Here is a 26,778-nt window from a genome sequence, read left to right on the forward strand (position 1 = left end):
AAGTCAGCTTCTTTGATTGGCACCCAACATGGATCCACCTCACACCAATTCCACTTTATGGTGAATACAGGATTATGAGGTCACGGTAAAACATTCAGACAGAATCAATACAGTTTTACTTCCATTTTCCTTTATAAACTACAACCAAATTTTTAGAGTTGAAAAGTAAACCAAGATCAAATTTAGACATGTTGTTTGAAATTAGCGAAGATGAAACACTTCAGTGCCAGACAAAAGCCCTGATTTTAAGAGTAGGTTTTTGCCTTCCTGAAATGCCTAGCTCAGGCTGTGTATTTTTATGCCTGCAGATATTGGCATGTTTCACATTTAAGATTATGACACACCAACTTATTTTGAAATTTTGAAAATGTTCCACCGCGCATGTTTCAAATGCTTCATGACTATCACTGATAATTGAGCAATTAACTTGAAATTACCAAATGTGCTGTGGTGGCACAATATGTAGTAAGCAACATGGAAGAATAAAGAACAGAGGAACTTGGTACAGCGAAAAAAAAAAAGTAATAAAGTGTAAAATAGGCCATAATAATAATAATAGTAACTGAGTAAATTTTAATGGTCCCAGGTCTCAGTGGTTTAATAGTGCCAGTAAAATGGTTTAATGAAACAAGTCCAGAGTATTAACAAACTTTTTAGAGCAGTTTGTTCTGGTGCTACAAAAACGAAGCCTCTTTCTAACTGGCCTTGTGCAATATTCAGGGACTGGTCCAAAAAGTAAGTGCAGGAGTTTCATTAGACAACAAACACAAAACAATTAGGTTAAAAACTCTGACAGATTCTTAAGAAATACAAGCTTGCAAAAAAGAGATGTAAGGTCTTACTTTAAATGTTAAGACAGACAAAGCAAAAATTCTAGGGTTAAAGATGACCTCAAAAAGTCATCAAGCTATTGTGAACCTATTTGCAAATCAAAAATTAAGACACATGGCTTAACATGAAGACTGAAAGATAAAACTCAGCTATACTGGAAAAACCAGAATTCCTCTTCACTGTTTATTCCATTAAGGTCTCCAACAATGGGCTTTTCTGACTAAAACCATAGTATGACAATAAAGAGTAGCATTTTTGTCCTTAAATACAGTCAGTGAAGCAAATTTCATAAACCTAAATCCTACCTTATTTTGGTGGCAGGCCATTTTAAAGGTTTGCAAGAAAAAACAGTAATTCAGAAAGTCAGAGAGGGAAAAAAAGATTCAAAACTACAGCAAATAAAAAGTACTATTAAAAATATTTTTTCTCAAAATTCCATCAATACAGCTCCAAAACACCACTAAGAGATTAAAAATAGGCCAGGCTGTCCTTTCAGGTATAAATTAGAAACAGAAAGTAGAGAGGGCAAAAAGAACAAGTATCTAAGGGACCTAGTATATAAAATTTAAAAGCTTAAAATGTAATGGGTATACACATTCAGATTAGCAAACTCCTTTCAATTAAAGTAGATTTCTGGCCACATTTCACAAATGTATAGTAGCTGTGTGTATTAATGTAGATACTTCAAATGTCAGTATATCTCTAATTAACATGAGCACACAACTGTAAAACTGAGAAGGCACAATTTTAAATTCCTTACATTCCCAGCATTAATGCTTTCATGGGGCAGCTCCCGTTGTCATGGAAAATGGCATTCAAGCCCTATTTGTGGATTTTCACAGCTCATCTTTTTTATTTACCTGCTCTATGTCAAGATTAGCCTGGAATAATATTTTTTAAAGATAACGCACTTAGACCTACTTGTCCTTAAAATCACAGATATTCTCACTGAGGGATCTTTGGTCTGGGCTATGCTCAGTTTTAAACAGATTTCTTTCCATTTTAAAATGCCACAAAGACATGATTTTGTGATTTTTGTTTGTTTGCTTCCCTAAAAATCTATGTAATTCAAAAAATTTCAGCTGAAGCATGACATGTGGCAATTTTGGAATAGAGGAGTAGGAAAATATCAGGGAGGACCAAATGGTCCAGGAACCTGAGGAAATGAAGTAAGTGGTAGAAGCGTCTCTACAATCTCCTCCCCGACTTAGTCTATCTCAAAATTTCAAAAATATTTATACAGCAACCAAGTGAAGACTGAGATAGTGATCAAAAACAAAAGAGAGCTGAAATTCTCTCTGAAAGAGGAAAGCACGGTGTTGTGTAAGGAGCACTAAATTTATACCATGAATTCAAGGTTTGAATCCTGCTACTCTGCAAAAATAAAGATAATTCCTACTCATTCCACAGAGTTTTCGTGAAATTCAGCCAATTAAATGTCTGCAGAATCAAGTGTTATACTATCTTAATATTCTGTTGGTATTATTATTGCCTCAAGCCTAGAGTTAGGCAATAATCACTTTTTGTACCACACAATAAAATCCTTGTCAGAAACCTCAGGAAAAAGATTGCTATTAGAGACCATGAGCCAAGATAGAATTTTTTTAAAGGAATTCATTATCAAATTACTAAAAAGACTTGGGTAACCTGAAAAAGCAGGGTAGCTAATAAACTATGTCCGATTTTTTTGTTTTGTTTTGTTTTTAACCAATCATTTACCGCTCTGGTAAAATTAAACAGTCAGAATTACATAATTATTTTTCATTAGAGATAAGAAAAAATCAAATGTGAGATAAGAACATGCAAAATAAGGCAATCTTCCACAATGCTTACTTTAGGAAAAGAAAAAAAGGAAGTTTTACTTTTTTAAGAGAAAAAAAAAACACTAGAATAAGATGCAGCTTCTGAAGAGACAGCCATTTTCCTTCACAGTGTTTTCCTCTTCCGGCCTAGGTAGTTGATTTGAGTAGCTAAGATTCCAGTCAGTTCTCACACACTTTTGGTGTGGCCCATTCATTATGGATGTGCAAAACAATATCCCACCTTCCTTATCTCACAGACAGACTTGCACACCTTACTAAGAAACCTTCCCATGGCCATGAGGTATAACTTTCTGCCTTAGATCATGTAGCAAATAAGCAGTTGTAGGACATGGAAATTAAGGTTCATAAAAGAAGTAATTGTCACTGAACCCATTTGCCTGTTCTTAGGCCTGACTAGACAAATATTTCTATCGTTTTAGAAGCCTCATCTTTCAGTCTAAGTGGCTGAACAGTTTCCACAACAAATGAGAGAACTAGAAACTCAGGAATTTTGGATGCCATGTTAATTTCATCTGACTTATCTTAGTCATAGTATCCGGCTATATTTCTTTAACCAAAAGGTTCTGCAGTCAGGAGTCAGCCCTAGCAAAACCTGAGATCACTGACCAAAGGAACACCAAAGCCCATGCCCTAAACAAGCATATGTAAATTCTCAAGACCAGAAAATAATTGCTTTAAGCCTGTACGACTAGCATGACATGTGCCTAAGTGGCCAGACAAAATCTGACTAAAAGATTTTTGGTTTTTTGTTTGTTTGTTTGTTTGTTTGAAGTGGAACTCCAGAAATAACCATACAGAAATGACATCAACAGTGCCCCTTCTAATTTTAGCCTTTCCCTTTGTTAAGTCAAAAGAAAGTGATCAGCTACTTGGATCACCACCATTCAAAGTTAGTCTAAATGTGTCTTGATGGAGGGAATAAAGTGAAGAATTCAGGAAAAAGATCCTTTGGGTGATAAGAAATGTAAACTATATTTTAATGAAGGCCATCTTGGTTTGAAATGCTGGTAATTATATTTGTCACATTAAAAACTTTACTCATCCTGAAAACTTACTAAAGCGAATGACCAAATAATATGAAAGAAGAGAGAAAGGAGGTAAAAAAGAGACAAAGCAACTAAGATAAGATTTGGACAGCTCAGAATTATTTCCCTTCACTCAGACTTCCAATAGAATAAGTTCGGTTCCTTAGAATCCTGTTTTCACAAAGAGCCCTTCAAAGATACCTTATATTTCTTTCTCCATCTTCTTTGCCTCCTAATCCTCACCACAATACCTTGCATAAATTAAAGGCTTATGTTTAATCCAAATGACCCCACAGTTTATATAATTTTGTGCTTTACATAAGACTTACATCTAAAAATAATAAAATGTAAATTGATAGAGTTTCATAAAATAACAATTTATTATTAAAGCATTAAAAATACATAAAATGTATTAAACTATATTAAACATGAACATCTATTTTTTTAAGCTGGTTCAAAATGCCTGTCCTAATCAATACTATTATTAAAAGAAAGGTAAAGCTGGTATTAAATAAATTTTCAATAGCTCTGCTTAAATAGAGAATCACTTAAACTCTAATTTATAACATTACTTATTTCAAATAATTTCCTACAAGTATATTCTTTAAAATTCCTTTATAGCAGTACACTAACAAAGAAAGTTTCCTGTGTCTTTGCTGTTATCAAATGTAAAAAAGCCCCTTAAATACCAACAGTTTACAACAATGTATACATACACATATATTTTAAATGCAAGTTACTTAAATGTAGGTTTACATACACAGAGACATTTTTAATACCTGCCACATACTCTATAGCACTTCTATATAATATATATTGATTAATTTCAAGTACTTTAATAGGTTTTTAAAGTTCATTCAATTTTTTTCTTGAAATTTGCCTTTTTTATTTATAAAAAGTACCTTTGTTCTCCAAAATATTATTTAAAATATAATGGTGTTTTGCAGATGGGGAAGAGTATAGTATGCCTTAGTATAGGCGTGCCTTGAAGATATTGCAGGTTTGGTCCAGACCACTGCAATAAAGCAAATGTTGCGATAAAGCAAATCACGCAAACGTTTTGGTTTCCCAGTGCATATAAGTTATGTTGACACTATATTGTACTCTGGTAAGTGTACAATGGCATGAAGTCTAAGAAACAATGTATATACCTTAATTAAAAATACTTTATTGCTAAAAAATCATAATGATCATTTGAGCCTTCAGCAAGATAATCTTTTTGATGGGTGGAGGCTGTTGTTTTGATGTTGATGGCTGCTGACTGGTCAGGGTGGTAGTTGCTGAAGGTTGGAGTGGCTGTGGGCTGTGACAATTCCTTTTTTTTTTTTTGAGATGGAATCTTGCTCTGTCGCCTAGGTTGGAGTGCAGTGGCATGATCTTGGCTCACTGCAACCTCCGCCTCCTGGGTTCAAGCAATTCTTCTGCCTCAGCCTCCTGAGTAGCTGGGACTACAGGCATGCACCACCACGCCTGGCTATTTTTTGTATTTTTAGTAGAGATGGAGTTTCACCATGTTGGCCAAGCTGGCCTCGAACTCCTGACCTTGTGATCCAACTGTGGCAATTTCTTAAAATAAGACAATGAAGTTTGCCTCATTGACTCTTTCTTTACAAAATATTTTTCTGTTACGTACAATGCTGTTTGATAGCATTTTACCCACAGCAGAACATCATTCAAAGTTGGGTCAATCCTCTCAAACTCTGCTGCTGCTTTATCAACTACATTTATGTAATATTCTAAATCCTTTGTTGTCATTTAAACAATGTTTACAGCATCTTTCACCAGGGTAGATTCCATCTCAAGAAAGTACTTTCTTTGTTCATTTTGAAGAAGCAACTCCTCATCTTCTCAAGTTGTATCATGAGACTGCAGCAATTCAGTCACATCTTTAGGCTCCACTTCTACTTCTAATTCCACTTCTCTTGCTATTTCTACCACATCTGCAGTTACCTCCTCCAATGAAGTCTTGATCCCTTCAAAGTCATCCATGAGGGTTGAAATAAATTTCTTTCAAATTCCTCTTAATATTGCCATTTTTACTTACCCCCATGAATCACAAACATTCTTAATGGTATCTAGAATGGTGACTCCTTCCTAGAAAGTTTTCAATTTACGTTGCCCAGATCAATTAGCAGAATTACTATGTATGGCAACTACAGCCTTACAAAATGTACTTCTGAAATAATAAGACTTGAAAGTTGAAATTACTCCTTGATCCATGGCCTACAGAATGTATGCTCTGTTAGCAAGCATGAAGACAACAATAATCTCCATGTACATCTCCATCTGAGCTCTTGAAGGCTAGGTGCATTATCAATGAGAAATAACATCTCTAAGGGAATCTTTTTTTCTGAGTAGTATGTCTCAACAGTGGGCTTAAAATACTCAGTAAACCATGCTATAAACAAGTGTGCTGTCACTCAGGCTTCCTTATTCCATTTGTAGAGCACAGGCAGAGTTAATTCCTAAAGGCCCTAAGATTTTCAGAATAGTAAATAAGCATTGGCTTCAACTTAAATTCACCAGCAGCATTAGCCTCTAACAAAAGAGTCCACTTGTCCTTTGAAGCCAGGCGCTGACTTTTCCTCTCTGGCTATCAAAGTCCTAGATAGCATCTTCTTCCCATATAAGGCTGTTTCATCTACATTGAAAGTCTGTGGTTTGATGTAGTCACCTTCATCAATGGTCTTACCTAGATCTTCTGGATAACTTGCTGCAGCTTCTCCATCAGCACTGGCTGTGTCACCTTCACTTTTATGTTAAGGAGACTGCTATTTTCCTTAAACCTTGTGAACCAATCTCTGCTAGCTTCAAACTTTCTTCTGCAGCTTCCTCCCTTCTCTCAGCCTTCACAAAAATTGAAGAGAGTTAGGGCCTTGCTCCAGATTATGCTTTGGCTTAAGGGAATGTTGTGGCTCATTTGGTCTTCTATCCAGACTGCTCAAACTTTCTCCATATCAGCAATAAGGCTATTTTGCTTTCTTATCATTCATAATTAACTGGAGTAGCACTTTGCATTTCCCTCAAGAACTTTCCCTTTGCATTCACAACTTGGCTAACTGGTACAAGAGGCCTAGCTTTTGACCTGTCTCAGCTTTCAACATGCCTTTCTCACAAAGTTGTCATTCGTAGCTGTTGATTTAATGTGAGACTTTTATGTGCTGCTCTTCCTTTCATTTGAACACTTAGAAGTCATTGTAGGGTTATTAATTGGCCCAATTTCAATATTGTTGTGCCTCAGAGAACAGGGTGGCTCAAGGAGAGGGAGAGGGATGGAAGAACAGCCAGTTGGTGGAACAATCAGAATACACACAATACACACAAGTTTGCCACCTTATTTGGGCTTGTTTGGTGCGACCCCATAATAATTACAATAGTAACATCAAGATCACTAATTATAGATCATCATAACAGACATAATAATAATGAGACAGTTTGAAATATTGTGAGAATTATGAAAATGTAACAGAGAGACATGAAGTGAGCACATGCTGTTGGAAAAATGGTGCCGATAGACTTGCCCAATGCAGGGTTGCCATAAACCTCTAATTTGCTTTAAAAAAAAATCTGCAAAGCACAATAAAACAAAGTGCAATAAAACGAGGTATGCCTGTACATTATCTCCTTATGTGCTGACAGCTCTTTGAATTCTACATTGTCTCACATCTTTTCTATGGTCATAGGCACATAGCACTTTTCAAGTACAGACAACCAGAAGACTATCAGAAGTTATCAGTGTAAATTATTCACGTGTATATAGACTAGACTCTTTAAGATAACTCATTCCTACAATTGAGCCCTATTCTCAAAGAGTAAGATAGTTATTCTTTAAACTTATTATAATGGGCCCTGCATTGTGTTATTTCACTGGAAATTACAACAAATTGAGGCTTCTTTACCAGCTGGTACTTTTCTCTATGCTCCTCCTAAGAAAACACTTATCAAAAAATAATAATTACAAAACAATTGCAAAAAAACTAATAAAAATTCACACGCACTAGGAGTTAAGGACTTGTTTACAAACTGTAACTGTTTCATTACACAATGAGAAAAGTAAAGATAAACCAATACTTACAAATATGCACAAAAAATATCAGCCCCAGCACCCAGAAATCACTGGTAAATTGCCTTTGAATTCATGAAAGTGACCTGAAAATTTAATAGAAAATGAAATAAAAAAGGATAAGTAAATTGCATTTATATGCTTTATTAAAGAAGTATACTTTCTGGCTACAAATCATATGATTTTTAACTCATGCAGTTGTCCCCATCTACTCTAACAACTTTTTCCAAAATGATAATGCCAAAAGAAACAATTATTTCATGGTTCTACATCTAAGAATGCCACATTTCCATCCAATATTGCTCTTTTAAAAAAATCGGTAATAAAGTAGGTGATAAAAATACAAATAAGTAAGAACAAAAGGGAAAAAATTTTTAAGAGAAAGAAAGAAAGAAACAGGCTTATAATTTATATTTGAAAAACATTTAATTTATGTCTGCAAGTTGAAATGAATTAGCTTCACAGAGAATATCTTAAATGTGGCTGACAGGAATATCTTGTAGGTAGAATTAATAAGACAGAATGCAGTGTTTGTTCTACCTAAGGCGTGGAACCCATAAGATGCTTAGGCTATATACAATGCATTCTGTATAAGCCATAATTCAATCCAAAATTGTTTTGCTCACATATACTTTAGTTCTGGCTGAAGAGGTAACAGATGCAACTCAAACACACAGAGCTAGCCTTATACAAATTTTTAACATACAAAGAGTCATTTTATGCCTATGATTTTCTCTATCCAGGACCCCCATGCATTAAGGTGGTTTGGTAGTTTATTTTTATTGTTTGGTCTAAATACAGCATATTTTTAGTTCCATTAAAACAAAGAAACTTTGTTACAGAGGCTGTATTCTTTCAAAAATGTGAGCATGGCTGTGAGTAGTAGTCAACTAAAAATAATAATAGAGCTTGGGTTCCTAAATTAGGTCAGAAACTTTCCTAGGCTCTGGGGACTGGCTTGATTCAATCTGCAGTTTTTAAATATAGCCAGCAAATATCTAGGTTAGTTACAGCTAACTAGATTTAAATAAAATCCTTCTGAAAAACAATGGATCTTGATCAACATCATTTGTAGGAACCACTGCACCCAACTTGCAATTATAGCACAAATGACCTTAATAGATTAGGTATAGGCATCTGAAATTAAGATGAATATGAAATAAATATCTAACTCAGCCCTCTTCAACCCCTAAAATATGCTTTTACCTAAATGATCCAGGTAATTTATTCTATTTTCTAGTCAAGATTTATAGATAATAGAGCCAGGTGCAGTGGCTCACGCCTGTAATCCCAACAGTTTGGGAGGCTGAGGCGAGTGGATTGCTTGAGTCCAGGAGTTCAAGACCAGCCTAGGCAACATTTCTAAAAAATCTCTTTAAAAAGTTTTTTTTTTAATTTTTTTAAAGATTGATAGATGACAAAGGTGTGGGCATTTGGACAGCTTTAAGCATCAACAGCTAACATACCCATTAGACTTCTTCACTAGACCTTCTTGTCCTTGTAGGAAATGGTGCCTCAGGGCTTCTCCAGTTTCACCAGTTTCCAGCAACTCTAACGCCTACTTCCACAGTGCAAGAAGTGCAGGACAGTCTGGCTAGCTCTGTCATTAATTGTTGGTATTATACCCTTTTCTTCCTCATTGCCTCTGCTGTTTAGGGATCTGGGAGAGTAATTTTATCTGGGACACCAGACAAGCCTACCTGGACACACTGTGTGTATTATCCAAAACCATCAAAGAGTACTGGTTCTGATTCAAACCATCCTCACATGCTATCCCCCGCTGAGTTATAAATTATAATTTCCTTATAAAGAAGTTACCCACAAAATAAATTTTATAGCAAAATGCTGTATATCCAAAAGTCTAAATTCTAGAAGAATCCAAAAGAGTTTTTAGTACTTATACATTTTAAAATACCACACCTTGTTTTTCTGGCAACTACTTTTTTAAAAGCATTAATTGGAATTATGCAAGATACATGATACATCCTATTCCTTCACTTCCACATAAAGAATGGGGAGCTAAAAGAAAATGTGACCAGAAAATATTGTGGTTAGCATAGATTTAATTTTTTAATCAATGAACTATCTTGAATTAAGATCTCTAACTCTAGAAATATTTTTAATTTTGGAACAAGTCAGATTCCAGACATTTAGAACAAATAATATTTTCACATACACCAATACAAAGTCAATAAATCTTATTCATCATATCAGTCCAGTCGTGCTACATATGTTAAAAGCAACTGTGAATCTCATTATCAACAGATTTGCACTATTGGTGAAATTTACAGCAAAGAATTAAAAAATAATAAGTTCCTATGGTCAAAGAGTTCATCATTATATAATTTTAAAAATGACTTTAATGCATAGTTCTGCATGCAGTTAACTGAAGGCTAAACAAGCAACATTTTATGAGGGGCAAAGAGTTAAGAATTAATATATACACAACTTGAAATAGGTACCTTTTTAAGAACTAGAAAAGTTTAGTCTTAAAAAGACATTTCCAAAAACAAAAGCAGTCACTATGGTCCTGGGGGCAGCACAAATGTGAAAAGATAGAGAAGGAAATGCCAGAGCAAATCATTACATGTTCTGGAAAATCTCAATCTGTTTGGTAAAATGAATCCTCAGAACGCCTAATCACCCATGGATTGTTCCAGTTCTCTATTTGCTCATTTATACATTCAGTGAAGAGTGACCATGGGTTAAAGATCACACTGGACAGTAAGAACACAAAAATTTAAATTAAAAAAAATAATGGCCTTTCCCATCAAGGATTTCAAACAATCAATAATCCAACCTGGGTCACAGTCTATTACACATCTGACCATGGTGGTAATTTGTTCCATAATATTTAGTCATCAAGTCTTTGATATATTCTTAATGTACTAAATAAAAAATGCATTGCTACAAATACTTCAATATAATAATGCACAAGGGGCCAAGCGGGGTGGCTCATGCCTGTAATCCCAACACTTTGGGAGGCCGAGGCAGGCAGATCACTTGAGGCCAGGAGTTTGATACCAGCCTGGCCAACATGGCGAAACCCTATTTCTACTAAGAATACAAAAATCAGCCAGGTGTAGTGGTGCACACCTGTAATCCCAGCTACTCAGGAGGCTGAGACATGAGAATCACTTGAACCTGGGAGGCGGAGGTTACAGTGAGCCAAGATTGCGTTACTGCACTCCAACCTGGGCAACGGAGTGAGACTCTGTCTTAAAAAAAAAAAAAAAAGAACAAGGGATACAAAGAAGAAATGTACAAATGAAGAAATGCAAATGTCCAATAATATAAAAATGTATACATTAAAAATTAGGAACCTCCCAAATAGCCAAAGAAATGTAAATAAAATGTTTTCACTCATAATATTGGCAAAACGTTTTATAAACTGGACAAAAACTGGTATTGGTGAGAGTGTGGAAAAATAAGCACTTTCATATACTATTGATGGGATTATAAATGTATGACTTTTCTGAATGGCACTTTTACAATAAGTTTTAAAACTTTTACTGTCTATATCCTTTGAGATTTCAACACTACTTTCAAATATTATCTTAAAGAGCTCATTATAAATATGATAAAAGATACATTTAATATGTATGTTCACTAAAGTTTTTTATAATAGCCAAAATTAGGAATAACCTATTGATTGAATAAGTAAATTGTGCTACATACATATAACACTACTCTGTAATTATTAAAAATCATTATATAAATCTATATGTATTGACAAAAAAGATGGCCACAATATATTGTTGAATAAAAAATACGTGTATAATAAAAGCCCATCAATTTATAGAATATCAAATATTTATGTGAAAATCAAATATATATGCATGTGTAAGTTTCACAAAATATAATTTAACAAAAATGTTAACATTGGGCAGGGTGCCATAGGTTATTTTTACTTTATTACCCTTATGGTTTGATATTATTTAGATTTTTTTATACTTAGCATGTCTAATGTATGCCAAAATGAGGAAGCTATTTCTAAAATTCAGTATATCACTTAGACATTCAAAAGAAATGACCTAGATCTAGGATAACTTGCTATTAGTCTGGGAGCAAAAGCCAAATATTAATATTAGTTTAAAAAACGCTCAAAATTACAGGGCAACTTCAAATGAGTATCTTAACATCAAATGAAGAAACCATAAACATTTTCACAAAAGCATGTCCCACTCTACCAAAAATAGGTAATAGATCAAAGGTAAATAGCAAATAAAAACATTGCCACCTCCCTGTATAATTAGACTTTAAAAGCTTTCAAGCTACATTTTTAAATCCTGCTTAAAAGTCTGTCTTTAAGCCACACCCATTTCTGTTTTTAGTAACCCCCCCCCCACCTTCTTTTTATTATTTGAGTTAGCAAGAAAGTTCAAGTATCAAATGGGTGGTTGGATTAAATGACCTTACAGCCCTGAGACTCAATGATTCTAAGGTATTATTTAAAGAACTAAAGTGCTTCCAAAACACCTGTAACAAATTTTGTCCACTTTTACATTAAATCATAGCACTGCATGATTAAAACTGAAGTCAAGAATTAAATATCTTTTTAAAATTTATTGATGCATTGATTTTACTAATATTATACATAGTGAGCCACTGAATTAAAACAACTGTCTTCAACGCATTTATCTTCTCAACTAACTTTTAGGAAAATATCGATGCCTGGTCTTTTATATATCAGAATAAAAATTACACATTAAAAATATCCTGTATGCAAATTCAAGTGGGTTTTGCAGGAGATGTGATTGTTGCATTAAAACTATTGCTATTTCCTCCAAAGCTCCATCAATTTAAAAATTTCAGTTCTTCACTGTTATTATCACTTTTTTTGCTTGCAGCTTTACTAGATTAAACCCATGTTTATTGAACTCCATAATGCTTAGTTTTCTTTTTCCTTAATAATCATATTAAATTATGCAGAATTTGAATTAACTATAAATAATAAAATGTGAAATTTGACTTTCAGTAGGACTGACATTAAGCTAATGTCCAGTATTTTTTTAAATGCAGTTGTTAATAATTTAAAACATCACAGTACTGAATAGAAAATTATGTCTTCTAATGCAAAAGGTTAGAGTATTTGTGAGGTATCAAGGAAGACAACTTAAGAAGCTACCTAGTCCACCACTCTGCTGTTCTGGAAGAACTTCCTTCCTCAAAGAAATAGGAATTTCTCCTATTCTTAAAGATCTCCAAAGGTAGTTATTATTGAATCCACCTCATAATAGCCTATTCATGTATTCCATGCTGCTCAACCTATATCTCTTCAATATTATTTTGGTATTGAGGGCCACACTTAGAAGGGACATTGACAAAGCATTCAGAGGAGAATGGCTAGGAAACTTTATGGAAACCATGTTACAATAGAATGGTTGCATGTTCAATGATGGTGGTTGGAATGAACTTGGAGATCATTGAGTCCAGCGGTTCTCAGACTCTTTGGTCTCAGGACTCCCTTACAGTCCTAAAAATTATTGAGGGTCACAAAGAGCTATTGTTACATTTATCAATACTTACTATATTAGAAACTAAAACTTTAAAGTTTTTAAAGAGTTATTTTAAATAACAATAATAAACCTATTACATAGTATTATAAAGTATTTTATGAAATATAAGCATATTTTCCAAAATAAAAAAAAGAGAGAGAAAACTAACATTGCTTTACATCTTTGCAAATCTCTCAAATGTCTGGTTTAGAAAAAGACAGCTAGATTATCATAGGTGCTACTGCATTCAATCTGTTGTGATATGTTGGTTTGGTGGAAGTATGTGAAAAGTATCCATTTTCACACAGATAGATAGTTAGAAAGAGGCAGAATGTTTTAATAGCCTTTTCAAATAATTGTGGCTATTCTTTTATATTATATCAAAATTTGACAAGTAATCATTTCTCAAAAGTTAATTGCAATATGGAATCTAAAAATTGAATATCAATAAACTTTTTGTATTCCATTACCCTAAAATCAAATCGCCTTTAAATGGATCTTTTAGCCATGCATGACTTTGTAACATCATACATTAGTTCATTTAAGAAACATTGGCTCACTGAGTTTAAAACATTGACATATTTTATTATGCAATATTGTTAAAACCACGTTTCTTAATATCCACCACCCTATCTTATCAGAAACATTTTTAAGTACTGGGAAGCGATCATGATTGTGGTGGTGGGTAAAAGCTTTGCAAACTACTAATTTGCTCTTGGAAGCTCAAATTTTATTGACAAAAAAGTGTCACTTGTTTTCTACAAAATAGGCAGGCTCACTTTGTTCATTTTTGAGAATACGTCTGCCAAGTTTTTAAGTCTAAATAACCATTGTGTGTTTGTTAGTTGTTCTTTCAAGTAAAAAATGGTGTTCTTTGAAAAAAGTAGTTAGTTCAACTCAATTATAAGTGATTTTCCTCAAGATAACCATCATACTTGAGTATGTAGTGTAAGTGCCTTATACATACTTCACATTTCAGCACACAGAGTATTAAAGAAGGGTCAAGAGTTAATAAAATTAAAATTTTTACTGTTTCATCTACAATGCTTTTAAGTGAAACTGCCTTTTTGTTTGTTGGTTTGTTTGTTTCGTGAGTGGTAATAATAAAGAATTCAATGACTACTAATATCATTTGGTGCCACTGTCTTAATGTGTGCTAAGGCACCAGCAGTTTTAACCCAAAATTGCTATGCATCCTCAGCGCAAATGTCAATACAGTGAAAAAAGCAACTAGCAATTTCCCATTACGATGAAAATAGTTTTGACAACACACCCTGTGAAAGGGTCTCAGGGATCTCCAGTGTCCACAGACCACATTTTGATAACCACTGATCTACTCTGACACTCCATTTTGCAGCCAAGGAAATTACCTTAGTTTTTTCAAGCATACAAATAAGAGGCAATTATACCTAGCACAGCAAGTGTAATATAGTAAATGCTGATCAAAATTAGTTTCTCTTTCCTCCTTCCCAAAGAAAGAACAATACTTATGGGTGGAAATTACAAAGTGGTAGGTTTTAGTTCAGTCCAAGATAAATCTTTTTTTTTTCAAGTTCACAAAAGCACTTTTTATTTGAGGCAAAGAGAAGTCTTGCTGAAATGATTACAGTTCCAAGCAGTTAAAACTCAACTGTTAGTGGCACTACTTTAACCTGGTAGATTTTGCTTCCCTTTGGTCAGAAAAGGGTATTCAGGTTGTACTTTCCCCAGCAGGGCAAAAAGAAGGGCAAAGCAAACTGGAAGAGACCTCTATTCTACTGACAGGGCTCCTCAGATCCAACATCAAGCTGGACACACCCTCGCTGGCCACTCTACAGTTTGCTGTCCCACTGCTGAGTGACACAGGCTATACTACATTTGCAATGAAAAAAATGAGGCAGGAAACACAGGTATAGGTCACTTAGGGACAAGCAGGCAACCACAGCTTCAAAACTCTTCATGGAAGGGGTAATCCTTGTGGGAGGCACAGCTCACCAAGGCACAGAACCTCCAGTTCCTGTTGTAGTTGAGTGAGGTGGTCATATCCTGGCTGCTCAGTTCAAAGTTAAAGACCTTAACGTTCTCAGCAAATGCATTCTGGTGTCACAGACTTGGGGATCACCACCAAGTTCCTCTGCATGGGGAGCCAGATCAGGACCTGGGCTGTAGTTTTATTGTGCTTGGCTGTGATCACCTTGATCCTGGGATCCTCCAGGAGGCAAGGTCCTCGGGCTTGGCCCAGGGCCTGTCGGGAGAGCCGAGGGGGCTGTAGGCAGTCACCACAATGCCTTTGGACTTAACTTCTCCTGAATGAGGTACAGGTGACACTCAATCTGGTTAACTGCAGGCTTATCCTTTAAGCCAGGTTTGTTTAAGATCCTCTCCACCTGGAAATGGTTGAAGTTGGAGATGCCAATAGCTTTCACCAGCCCTTCATCCACCAGCTCCTCCATGGCTGCCCATGTGTCCAGAATGTTGGTGTCACTGGGAACCACATTGCCCGACTCATCCAATGGGGAAAATTCCCTCCCAGGCTTAAAGCCAGTTGGCCAGTGAATAAGGTAAAGATCCAGGTAGTCCAGCTTCATGTCACTAAGCGTCTTCTGGCAGGCTCCTTTAACCAGGCCCTTCTCATGGTACATGCACCACAGCTTACTGACAATGAAGAGCTCCTCGCACTTCACCACCTGCTCCCTGAGCTTCTCCTGAATGGCCACCTCCACCTCATTCTCATTCTGGTACACATGGGCACAGTCGAGATGGCAGTACCTGACATCAATGGCCACCTTCACAGCCTCAGTCACCTGGCGTGGAGAGGGCTTCCAGGTGCCCAGCCCCAGGATGGACATCCTGGCACTGTTGCTGAGCACGAAGTGGCTGGCCATGGCTGCTGCACTCCCCAGACTCCCACCCAGAACCGTGCCTAGTTCAGTCCAAGATAAATCTTTTAAAGCAATGAAATAAGTTGCATCATCAAATAGAAGTTGTCAAAGTTGAGACTGCATGACTCTTTACCAAGAATGTTGTAGAAAGAATTCTTATAGAGTTGAACATTGTACCAAAACTTAGCTGATTATACAATCACCTAAAAAGCTTTTATAAAGTTCAAATTTCTGGGCCCCACTCCAGACCTCCTAAACCAAAATCTCCTTGAGTGGACCAGGAGTTTACATTTTTTTAAAATGTATACTATTCACACCCACTAGGAAGAATACCTTTACACTTTCATGTAACATACCCTAAGCCTACTTTAATAAATTATATGGTCAGGATCAAGACATTTCTGGGTCAAGAGAGGAGGAATTATTGTGGCATTTCCTTAGGCCCACCAGTTCACCTCTGCCAACATGTGTAACTGAATTGTAAATCAGAGATAGGATTGCATAAATTTGACACATTTTTACAACTGCCAACACTTTACTGCTCTCCTGAAAGAATAATTCAATAAGAGCTATCTATGAACAAAGGTGGTCAGTATAAAAATAGTGTCTACACAAAACAAAACAAAAAAATGAGGGCCAGGTGCAGTGATTCACACCTGTTATCCCACCACTTTGGGAGGCCAAAGTGGGAGGGTCGTTTAAGGTGAGGAGTTCAAAACCGGCCTGGACAACAAAGTGAGACCCCCGTCTCTACAAAAGAAATTTAAAAATTAGCCAGGCTGCCAGGTGCAGTGGCTCACACCTGTAATCCCAGCACTTTGGTTGGCCAGGGTGGGCAAGTCATGAGGTCAGGAGTTTGAGACCAGCCTGGCCAACATGGTGAAACCCTGTCTCTACTAATGATACAAAAAATAAGCTGGGCATGGTGGCACGTGGCTATAATCCCAGCTACTCGGGAGGCTGAGGCAGAAGAATCGCTTGAACCATGGAGGCAGAGGTTGCAGTGAGCCGAGATCTTGCCACTGCACTCCAGCCTGGGTGATAGGGCAAGGCTCCGTCTCAAAAAAAAATTAGCCAGGCATAGTGACACACACCTGTAGTCCCAGCTACCGAGGAGGCTGAGGCAGGAAGACCACTTGAGCACAGGAGGTTGGGGCTGCAGTGAATTATGATCACGCCACTGCATTCTATCCTGGGCAACAGAGTGAGATATTGTCTCAGAAAAGGGAAGGGAAGAAAAGGGAAGGGGAGGGGAGGGGAGGGGAGGGGAGGGGAAGGAAGGGAATATTTAGAAGACCTCATGTCATTACTTTATAAAGGTATTTTACAAAGGCAGCTTATCATTATAAACCAAGATCAAAATATAGACCACAAACTTCCAAAAACTATTTACAGAATTACCATGTGACTTAATCCATGGTACAGAATTACCATGTGACTTAATACAAAATTTGTATTTTGACGTCTTCACTACAGAAAAATTCCACATACTTCATAAACAGAAGGCAGCAAGACAACCTGACCAAAATCAAATAAAATTTGGCAGTGGGTAAAAAAGAATATATTTTGTAACTTTTCACTTCATAAACTTGTTCTCCTTTATTCCTTCATGCCCCTTGCTTTTCTTATCAAAATACACTTCTTTGAAATAACACCTATTATTGTCTTTTTTAAGATCTTTTTTTTCTTATAGCCTGTCTGATTTCAAAGATAACAACTTAATAATAGTTTTTAAAAAGGCAAAGAGGGTCCTGTATGAGTAGGACTGGAGAAAAAAAGTCATTATCAAAACATAATCCACAGACTACCTATATTAGAACTGCCTAGAGTGCTTATTAAAATAAAAAAATTGTGGCTGGGTGCGGTGGCTCACGCCTGTAATCCCAACACCTTGGGAGGCCAAGGTGGGCGAATCACTTGAGGTCAGAAGTTTGAGACCAGCCTGGCCAACATGGTGAAACCCCGTCTCTACTAAAAATACAAAGATTGGCCGAGCATGATAGTCCCGGCCACTCAGGAGGCTGAGGCAGAAGAATCACTTGAGCCTGGGAGGCAGAGGCAGCAGTGAACCAAGATTGCGCCACTGCACTCTGGCCTGGGTGACAGAGCGAGACTCCATCTCAAAATTAAATGTGCACATGTACCCTAAAACTTAAAGTATAATAATAATAAAATAAAAATTTAAAAAAAGAAAATAATTTTAAAGATTATTAGAGCTCCACCCAAACCAATCAATTCTATGATTCTGAGAGTTGGCCCATGAATCTAATTTTAAGCATTGTCCTCAGGTAATTCCTAGCACACTAAAATTCAAAAACTCCCGGGCTAAAGAGTAACTGTGCTAAATGTGGGCATGCTCACAAAAACTTGTATGGAAAAATGAAAATTTTGTAACTCTGTAAAATGTCTTATTTTACAGAAAAGATTCTCAATGATTTTGGAGTTTCTGTTTTTTAAAAATAAAATAATGATTTTTTAAAATATAAGGAGGTATTAGAAACTAGACATGGAATTTAGCTAAAAAATTAAGTCTTAGTTATTGCAGGGTGCTTTTTTAAAAAATCTGAGATAAAGATACAAGCAAGTCTTCAGCAATTCAATTAATATTTCTGAGAGCCCACAGGATGAATGGCATGAATAGGAATTTCTAGGGATATAGGACAACAAAGCATAATCCCAGACCTCCAGGAATGACCATTTGGATTCATTGTAAGATAGATGCCATAGTTAGAAGAGTCTTGCATTTGCAGTGCACTATCATATCCAGAAAGAGGAGAGGATTCCTATCCTTGCTGAGTTTTCTCTTCCTGAGTTCTGCTCACAAAATGGAGTAACAGTAGAGTGGCAGAGATTTAAAAAGCAATCATTTAACAAAATCTTGCAAATAAATTCTAATTTTTAAGTCCATACCTCTTTTTAATCAGCGTATTTTGTATAGAGCAGACGTATAGAAAAAACTAAGGCAGGGCCATTCTTTGTACTTGTTCTAGATAATTAAATCAAGATAAATTTAAAGGCAGCTAAAGATGGTCAATTTTAATCCTCATTTTTTAAAAGTCTTCTTGTTACCACTCTCAGTACCACTCCCTCTTAACCACAAATAATGACTTCAGTAATGGAGCTCTGTAATTTAAAAGTATCAGGCAAATAACAGCAAGTAACTTAGATGAGTTGACACCGCCTGTTGTGCAAATATGTACTTAGACTACTATAAAAATAACAACTGCATTATCAACTGGATACAGACCAGAACAACTTATGGGAATACAGAGAGTCAACATAGTCTCAACTTGCATGTATGTGGCACTTAACATTTTTCAAGCATTTCTAAATTCATAGTAGAAATTAAAAGGAAGAGAGATGCTGAAACAAAAGAAAAATAAAGATTTGATAACTATGGGCTAATTATCTAAGAGTCCCAATTCCTAGAGTAAATCATCCTTACTCATCACTTACTGGATGTTTACTCTGTGCCAGGCACTGTGTTAAGCCCTGAGAAAACAAAAATGAATGCAGTGGAGTTGGTGACTTCAAGGAGTTCACAGCCTAGTAAAGAAGACAAATAATTACAGCTTTGCATGAAATGTGTAAAGAGAAGAAAGCAGATTGTAAAACTATATAATCTCACTTTCTAAAATAAAAAAAAAAACTTTTAAAGATGAGGATGTTAACATTTACCTCCCAAAGTTTTTGTGGGGATTTGATATATGAAAATGCTTCCTAGATGGGGTATGCCTTCCACAAATGTATTTCCCTTTTTGCTTTTTCCCTAAGACTCAAATGAAATGACCTCAAGTCACATCTTAGGTGATGTGGTGGCTAGTATAGTCATCCACTTTTTAAAGAGGAATGCCTTAAGGGTACAAGACCCTACAGTTGTGACTTTAGTAATGCTACCACATTATCACACCTAACAAATAAACACTGTAGACCCACTAGGAGCTTAGTTGCACACTACAGGTTAGTCCTTCTCAACCTTACCTTAGGTCTTTTGCTCACTCTCAAAAACAAAGAAACAAAGAGGATCACGTGGAGAGATCCTGCTTATCATTTTACTGTATCTTCTTCATAACAATTTGAAGATTCCACTTTAAAGTCCAGACAAGATCTGGCCTAGCCTCAGAGGTTGCCTCACATTCTAAGTAAAAATATCAGGGATAGCAGAATGAAATGTGCCCAAGTTTACAGGCAAGGAAACAGACATACAACTCACTTAGGACCACATGACGAGGTGCTGACAGAGCTTTCATTTTAAGTCAGAGTTTTCCATCACTAGGTACCTGATGTAAAGCCAAAAAGGGGGGATAAAAATTATATTCACACACTTTTTAAAAAATAATAAAAGACTATGTTCTTAGGAAAAGGACTGAGAGGAATAAGCTGTTAACAAAGGCTGCCATTGGGCATGGGACAATAGGTAAACACTTTCCATTTTTCACATTTTTCTAAATTTCCTTAATGCTGAACATTTGAAATTGGAAAAAATAAATTAAGCAAAAAAAAGTATGCAGTTCTACTATTTTATACAGAGTTCACACTTGCAAAGGTCACAATCTTCAGCAACATTCAGAGTATTTTCTAAATTGTTATTAACATGCAAGTAAATCTTCTAATTAATAATGTGAGTTCTATATCCTACATCCAAAAATAAGGGAAAGTTTAAAATACAGCCCACTCACTAGGCATAATATTATGTCATTATGTGGTCATTAAAACTTTTATTTGGAATCCTAGACAACAGCATGAGGAAACATTTATGGTATGTATCCACTGTATTATATAATAGACATAGTCAATAGAGTTATCTAACTATCTTTAAATCAGCAATATTCCTCTGAAAGTATGGTCTGAGATAGATTAACTACTTTTTCCTTGATAAATAACTTCAATTTCCTTATCTATAAAATTCAACACAGATTCATTGCTAAAATTGAATGAGATAACATGTAAAGCAATTAGTACAGTACCCTGGCACTTAACAGGTATACTTAACATAGCTAACCTCTTAGAGTAACAATGGCAAAGTATGAGTTTTTTAACCTTCTTAACTTTTTGTTCCATTACTTCACACTCTACCAAAACAACAGGAACCAGAAGGCAGTCTAGTATACTGAGAAAGTGAAGGCTAGGAGGCAGATCTAGCTTCAAACCCTGGTTCTGACATTTACTAGATATGTAACCATGGGCAATTATTTAATTTCTCTGCACCTTAGTTTCCTCATTTGTAAAATAAACACAATCTCATCTCACCTACCTTAAAAGATTTTTAGGATAATAAAATGAGATTATCTACATAAAATATCTAGCAACATATTGAGCCCACAAAGTAATAAGTGTTCAAAATTTTTGGCAATTATTAGCAGGAAAATAATTGCCAAATTTTCTGTAAAAAGCCAGATAGTAAACAATTTAAGCTTTGATAGCCATATGGTCTCTCTACTCAACTCTGCCATCATAGAGCAAAAGCAATTATAGAAATTACATATATAAGTGGGCATAGCTGTATTCCAATAAAATTTTATTTACAAGAACAGGTAGTGTGCCAGATTGGGCTCCTTGGATATAGTTTGCTTAACCCTGCTTTAATAGACTCCCCAACTGGAGATATCTAAATAGCTCTCTTATCTATGACCCCCTAGGTATACGCCTTTAATAATCATATATATATTTTAGATCACTATTTTGCAAAGTGTGTTCTATATACCACTTGTTTCCTGAGATATTAATATATACTATGCCTTGATAAAATTCTATGTTCATATAAGTTTAGAAAGTTCTGGGTTAAATAGATTTTGGTTTTGGTGCAAGCACTAACCAAAAGAAAACTATAATATCAGACATAAAAGGGTTAAAGGCAAAGAGTATTATTAGAGATAAAGATAATAGTAACAGTAATAGTAATGATTAAAAAGTCAATTCATCAATAAGATATAACAGTTCTAACTTTATATAAACTTAATGCCATATTCTCAAAATATTTAGCTAAGCTTGCCAGAAGTATAAGAGAAGTCCATAACTGAAAGTAAAAATTTTAAAATATTCTCTGGATAAATGATAAAATAAGTAGACTTTTAAAGGCAGAAAAATATAAAAGACTTAATTAATATCATCAACAAATTTGACCTAATTGACATATTTATAATGGTACACCCAACAACTGCAACAAGTGCACAAAAAACAGTATTTTTAAGCAAACATCATACCATGATTCTTATTAATAAAATGTCAACAGCATTTTCTTTGAGATACAGAATGCAACAAAGATGCCCACTACTTCTATTTTCAACATTACATTGGAAGTATTAGACAGTACAATTAGACAAGAAAAATACATGCAAAATATAAAAATTTAAAAGAAGAAATCAAATTGTCAGAATTTGTAGATGATATGATTATATAGAAAGAAAATTCAAAAGAACCTACAGATGAAGAATTACAATTAACAAATGGGCTTGGCAATTTTGTTTTATGCAAGAGCATTGTACAAAAAATATATATTGCTTTTCTACATATAATCCCAAGCAAAATGAAATTTATAAATATCATTTATATAAAACTATCACAAATATCAAATACCTAGGTAAGACTTGTAATGAAAGATATGCAAGGCCTCATTGCAATAAACTATGTAACATTTTTGAGAATAAGTTAAGGCCCAGCAAGTGGACAGCTACACTATGTCATGGATTGGAAGACTCAAAATTATAAAGAAGTCAATCTCCCCAAATTAATCTGGAGATTCAGTGCAATTCCAATCTGAATTCCAACAGTCTATGTGTGTGTGTGTGTGTGTGGTGTGCGTGTGTCTGTGTGTGTGTGCATAATATAGTAAGTTCATTTTGAAATTCATATGAAAATCCAAACATCCAAGAAAAGACAAGAAAATCTTGAGCACAAAGAATAGACTTGATCCATCAGATATCAAGATAAACTATAAAGCAACAGTAATTAATACAGAGTAACTGGCACAAGAGGAGGAAAACATTCCTTTGGAACAGACTAGAGAGCACAGAAAAAGGAATAAAAACTAAGCAGGTATATGTTTTAGACATCTATATGAAAAAATAAAATAAAACTTGCTCTCTATCTCATATCATACGATGCAAAGATCAGTTCCAGGTAGTCTATGGGTCTAAATTAAAAAGGTAAAACAATGACTAGAGATTCCGAACCTGCGATCAATAAAGTACTAGGGGTTCTATGGAAGGCCTTCAAAGGTTCCATGAACACCTTAAAGTTATATAAAATGATTTGTATGTTTCTGGAGAAATTACCCATATCTTTCATCACCTTCTCAAAAAAAATACACTACCTAAAAAAGTAGCTTAAGAATGTCCTCATGAATTCAGGGTAAGAAAAGATTTTTTAAACAAAATATTGAAAGCATTACCCAAAACGGGAAAAGTAGATAAATTTTATTTGATTACATAAATAATATTAAGCATTTCTGTTCGTCAAAAGACACCATAAGAGAGTAAAAGGCATCTTTTAGTGTGGAAAAATGGTATCTACAAAATAGAAAAGATGCCATTGGTGCTGCTACTTAGGAGTTCCCTGGACCAGTTCTGATTTTAGCCAGAGCTGCAATGGACAGTCCCATGCAAGCGCAGACTGGCCTTGCTAGCATCTCATCTCAAGCAATCACTGAACATTCTGCCACCTTCTGCTTCATGACCTTCTCTGAAGGCCATGGAAATATGTTTAGCCCAGCACAAGCTCACCTTGGGAGATGGGGGAGTAAACACCACTGGAAGAAACTCTTAATCAGCATTGAGTAAGTGCTTCAGACTCTCCTCCTTCAGGAAGGCTTTCTGTGCTCTTCTCAGAGGTTCTAAAAGAATCCAGTTCCCATTGCCTATAGTGTGACCTTAATAAGAAGGAGGCTTTTTCCTTCTTCCAAACCTCACTACTCCCTCACTTCTACTTCCTCAGATTATCTCCCAAAAAGCTATCAGTACCCTAGTCCTCATCAAAAGGCTCTACTTCTGTTGGAATCCAAACTAAGACTACAAACTGGTCTGTACCCAGAATGTATTAAAACGCCTACAAATCAATAAAAGAAGACAAGAAATTGAATAGAAAAATGGAACCAAAAACGGATTCATAAAAGAGGATTTCTATATGGCCAATAAACATCAAAATGTGCTTAACTTCATTAATATTTAAGGAACTGAAAATAAAAATTATGAGATGTCACTTCATATCCACCAGAATGTTTAAACTATAAAGACTGATAATATAAATAATGGGAGAAAGTATATGACAACAGGAACTCTCATACTCTGCTAGTGGAAGTGTAAATTAGAAGAATTTGTATAACAGCTTGACATTATCTAATATAGATAAAAATACCACATCCTATCATCCAGAAATTCTACTTCTAAGAATTTACCCAACAAAGGTGCAGGCACTTGCACACCAAGTATACAAGAATGCATTATTCATATTAGTCCCAAACTGGAAATGTCTGTCAACAGCGGAATGGGCAAACTGTGATATAATCATAGAATGGAACACTATAAAACAATGAAAATGAGCAAATTACTGCTACACGAAATAACAAAAATGTATCTCACAAATCTTATATGAAATGAAAGGATCCAGAAACAAAAGGATATATAAAGCCCATTTATATAAAGTAAAGAACAGACAGACCCAACAGTGTGTTGTATAGGCATGCATGCTCTGGGGGTGAAACTATAAAGAAAAGCAAAGAAGTGATTATCATAAAAGAAAGGTAATGATGTTTTTTCCCTTTGGAGGAGGAAGGGGAGTAGTGGTTGGTATAGGAAGAAGAAAGGCTTCCGGGTAATATAAACATTCTACTTCTTAACCTGGGTAGTAGTTACACAGATATTCATTTTATGATAAAACTTCTTCTTTTGTGCACATTTCTATTTTGTATTTGGGTATTATATTCTATAATAAAAAGGTTAAAAACAAGTTTTTCTCGAATGCCTAATATTTAAATATAATATAAGCAATCTAATTCAAATGATAAAAATACAAACTAAAACAACGAGATGTCAGTTTTCACCTGTATGGTCCAGAGTATACAGAAATAAGCGTTCTCAAACATTATTGTTAGGAGTACAAATTGACACAGCAGCTATGAAAGGCAATTTGATAATATTTATTTAAAATTTAAATTGAATATAAGCTTTAACCCATAATTCCATCTCCAGAAATTTTTCCTACGTAGACATTTGTACAAGAACACAAAGAAGGATATATAAGAATATTCGCTGCAATATTGTTAGTAACACCAAAATATTAGAACCAATCAAAAAGTCCATTAATGAAGACAGGTTAAATATGTTATAGTACACCCAGACACTGGAATATAACGTAGTCAGTTACAAGAAATGAGAGGCCAGGCACGGTGGCTCATGCCTGTATCCCAGCACTTTGGGAGGCCGAGGTGGGCAGATCACTAGAGGTCAGGGAGTTCAAGACCAGCCTGGCCAACATGGTGAAACCCCATCTCCACTAAAAATACAAAATTAGCCAGGCATGGTGGCACATGCCTGTAGTCCCAGCTACTCAGGAGGCTGAGGCAGCAGAATCCCTTGAATCCAGAAGGCGGACGTTGCAGTGAGCTGAGATCCCGCCATTGCACTCCAGCCTGGGCCACAAAGAAAAAGTCTGTCTCAAAATAAATAAATAAAAATAAAATAAATAAAATGAATGAGAAAGGCTACACATCCTGATACATATATCCTCAATATGTATTGTGAAACTTTTAAAAAGCGATATACAAAAGCAAATAGGTATAATAAAGTACCATTTGTGTTAAGGAAAAAAAAACAAACAGGCTTCAAGATTGCTGACTAGAGGCATCTGGTAGGCCTCCTACACAAAGAAGAACCAAAATAGGAAGTCAATAATCACCCTTCAAATCGATCACTTAAGAGAGAACACTGAAATTCAATAGGGAAGTAATAGGAAATACCTAAGGCAAGGAAGGAAAGGGAAACCAAGCAGCCTGCCTGGCAGTATCAGCTGGGAGGTTGGAGAGACTCCCCAACATAGAGAAAATGGAAGTGAAAGACCCTCAGTGGTTCATATTCCCACAGTGAACTCCTGCACTCCTAATCATAGGGGAGCTTGTCGACCTTGGTGGGCACTGAGACTAACATAGGAAGCTGCCAGGAGACCACGTAACAATATTGCTCCCAAGAGGGAGCTCACATTGGTTCTCACACACTGCCCCAAGTCCTAAGCAACTACAGCAAGATGCCATTTTGAGAGCCCAGCACCCTCCAGACTGCATCCTGCCTTGGAGCCCAACAGCCCCTGCATCTCCACATCCCTGGATCCCCATTGACACCCTCCACCTGCAGCCAGTCACTGCTGCTGGCTGCCACTGCCAAAGCTGAAACATGAGCCACTGGCAACAATCCCACCATTCCTAGCAGCAGGGCCATAGTTCATTTACAACCATCCTAAGGACAGACAACCCTGCCCATAGCCACTACCTGGGGCCAAAGCACATGCTCCCCAGCCACCTGTCTATAGCTGCTACCACTGAAAGCGCCTCCACAATCCCTAAAAGCAGGGCTGCAGCACAGTCACTGCTGTCCCCACTCAAACATTCTGCCATGAGCCTGGAAATCATCCTGCCCCCACCTATCAAAACTAGTGCCCATATGTACCACCAAGGGGGACTTCGGACAG

General features: G+C 35.9%; 1 protein-coding gene and 1 pseudogene across 35 annotated transcripts in view; both read right to left on the minus strand.

The window, feature by feature from the left end:
* Positions 1-26,778, minus strand: part of SOX6 (SRY-box transcription factor 6) — a 770,159-nt gene that overhangs the window by 500,867 nt on the left and 242,514 nt on the right. For 34 of the 35 annotated variants that reach the window (XM_063783828.1, XM_063783833.1, XM_063783834.1 and 31 more), the window contains one exon: positions 7,755-7,828. The exons of the other annotated variant lie outside the window; for it this stretch is intronic. The gene's annotated coding sequence lies outside the window, so the exon portion shown is untranslated. The remainder of the gene's footprint in view (positions 1-7,754; positions 7,829-26,778) is intronic. 35 annotated transcript variants of the gene reach the window in all.
* Positions 15,066-16,206, minus strand: LOC134807332 (aldo-keto reductase family 1 member B1-like; annotated as a pseudogene).

The sequence above is a fragment of the Pan troglodytes genome, chromosome 9 (assembly GCF_028858775.2).
Source record: "Pan troglodytes isolate AG18354 chromosome 9, NHGRI_mPanTro3-v2.0_pri, whole genome shotgun sequence".
Lineage (NCBI taxonomy): Eukaryota > Metazoa > Chordata > Mammalia > Primates > Hominidae > Pan > Pan troglodytes.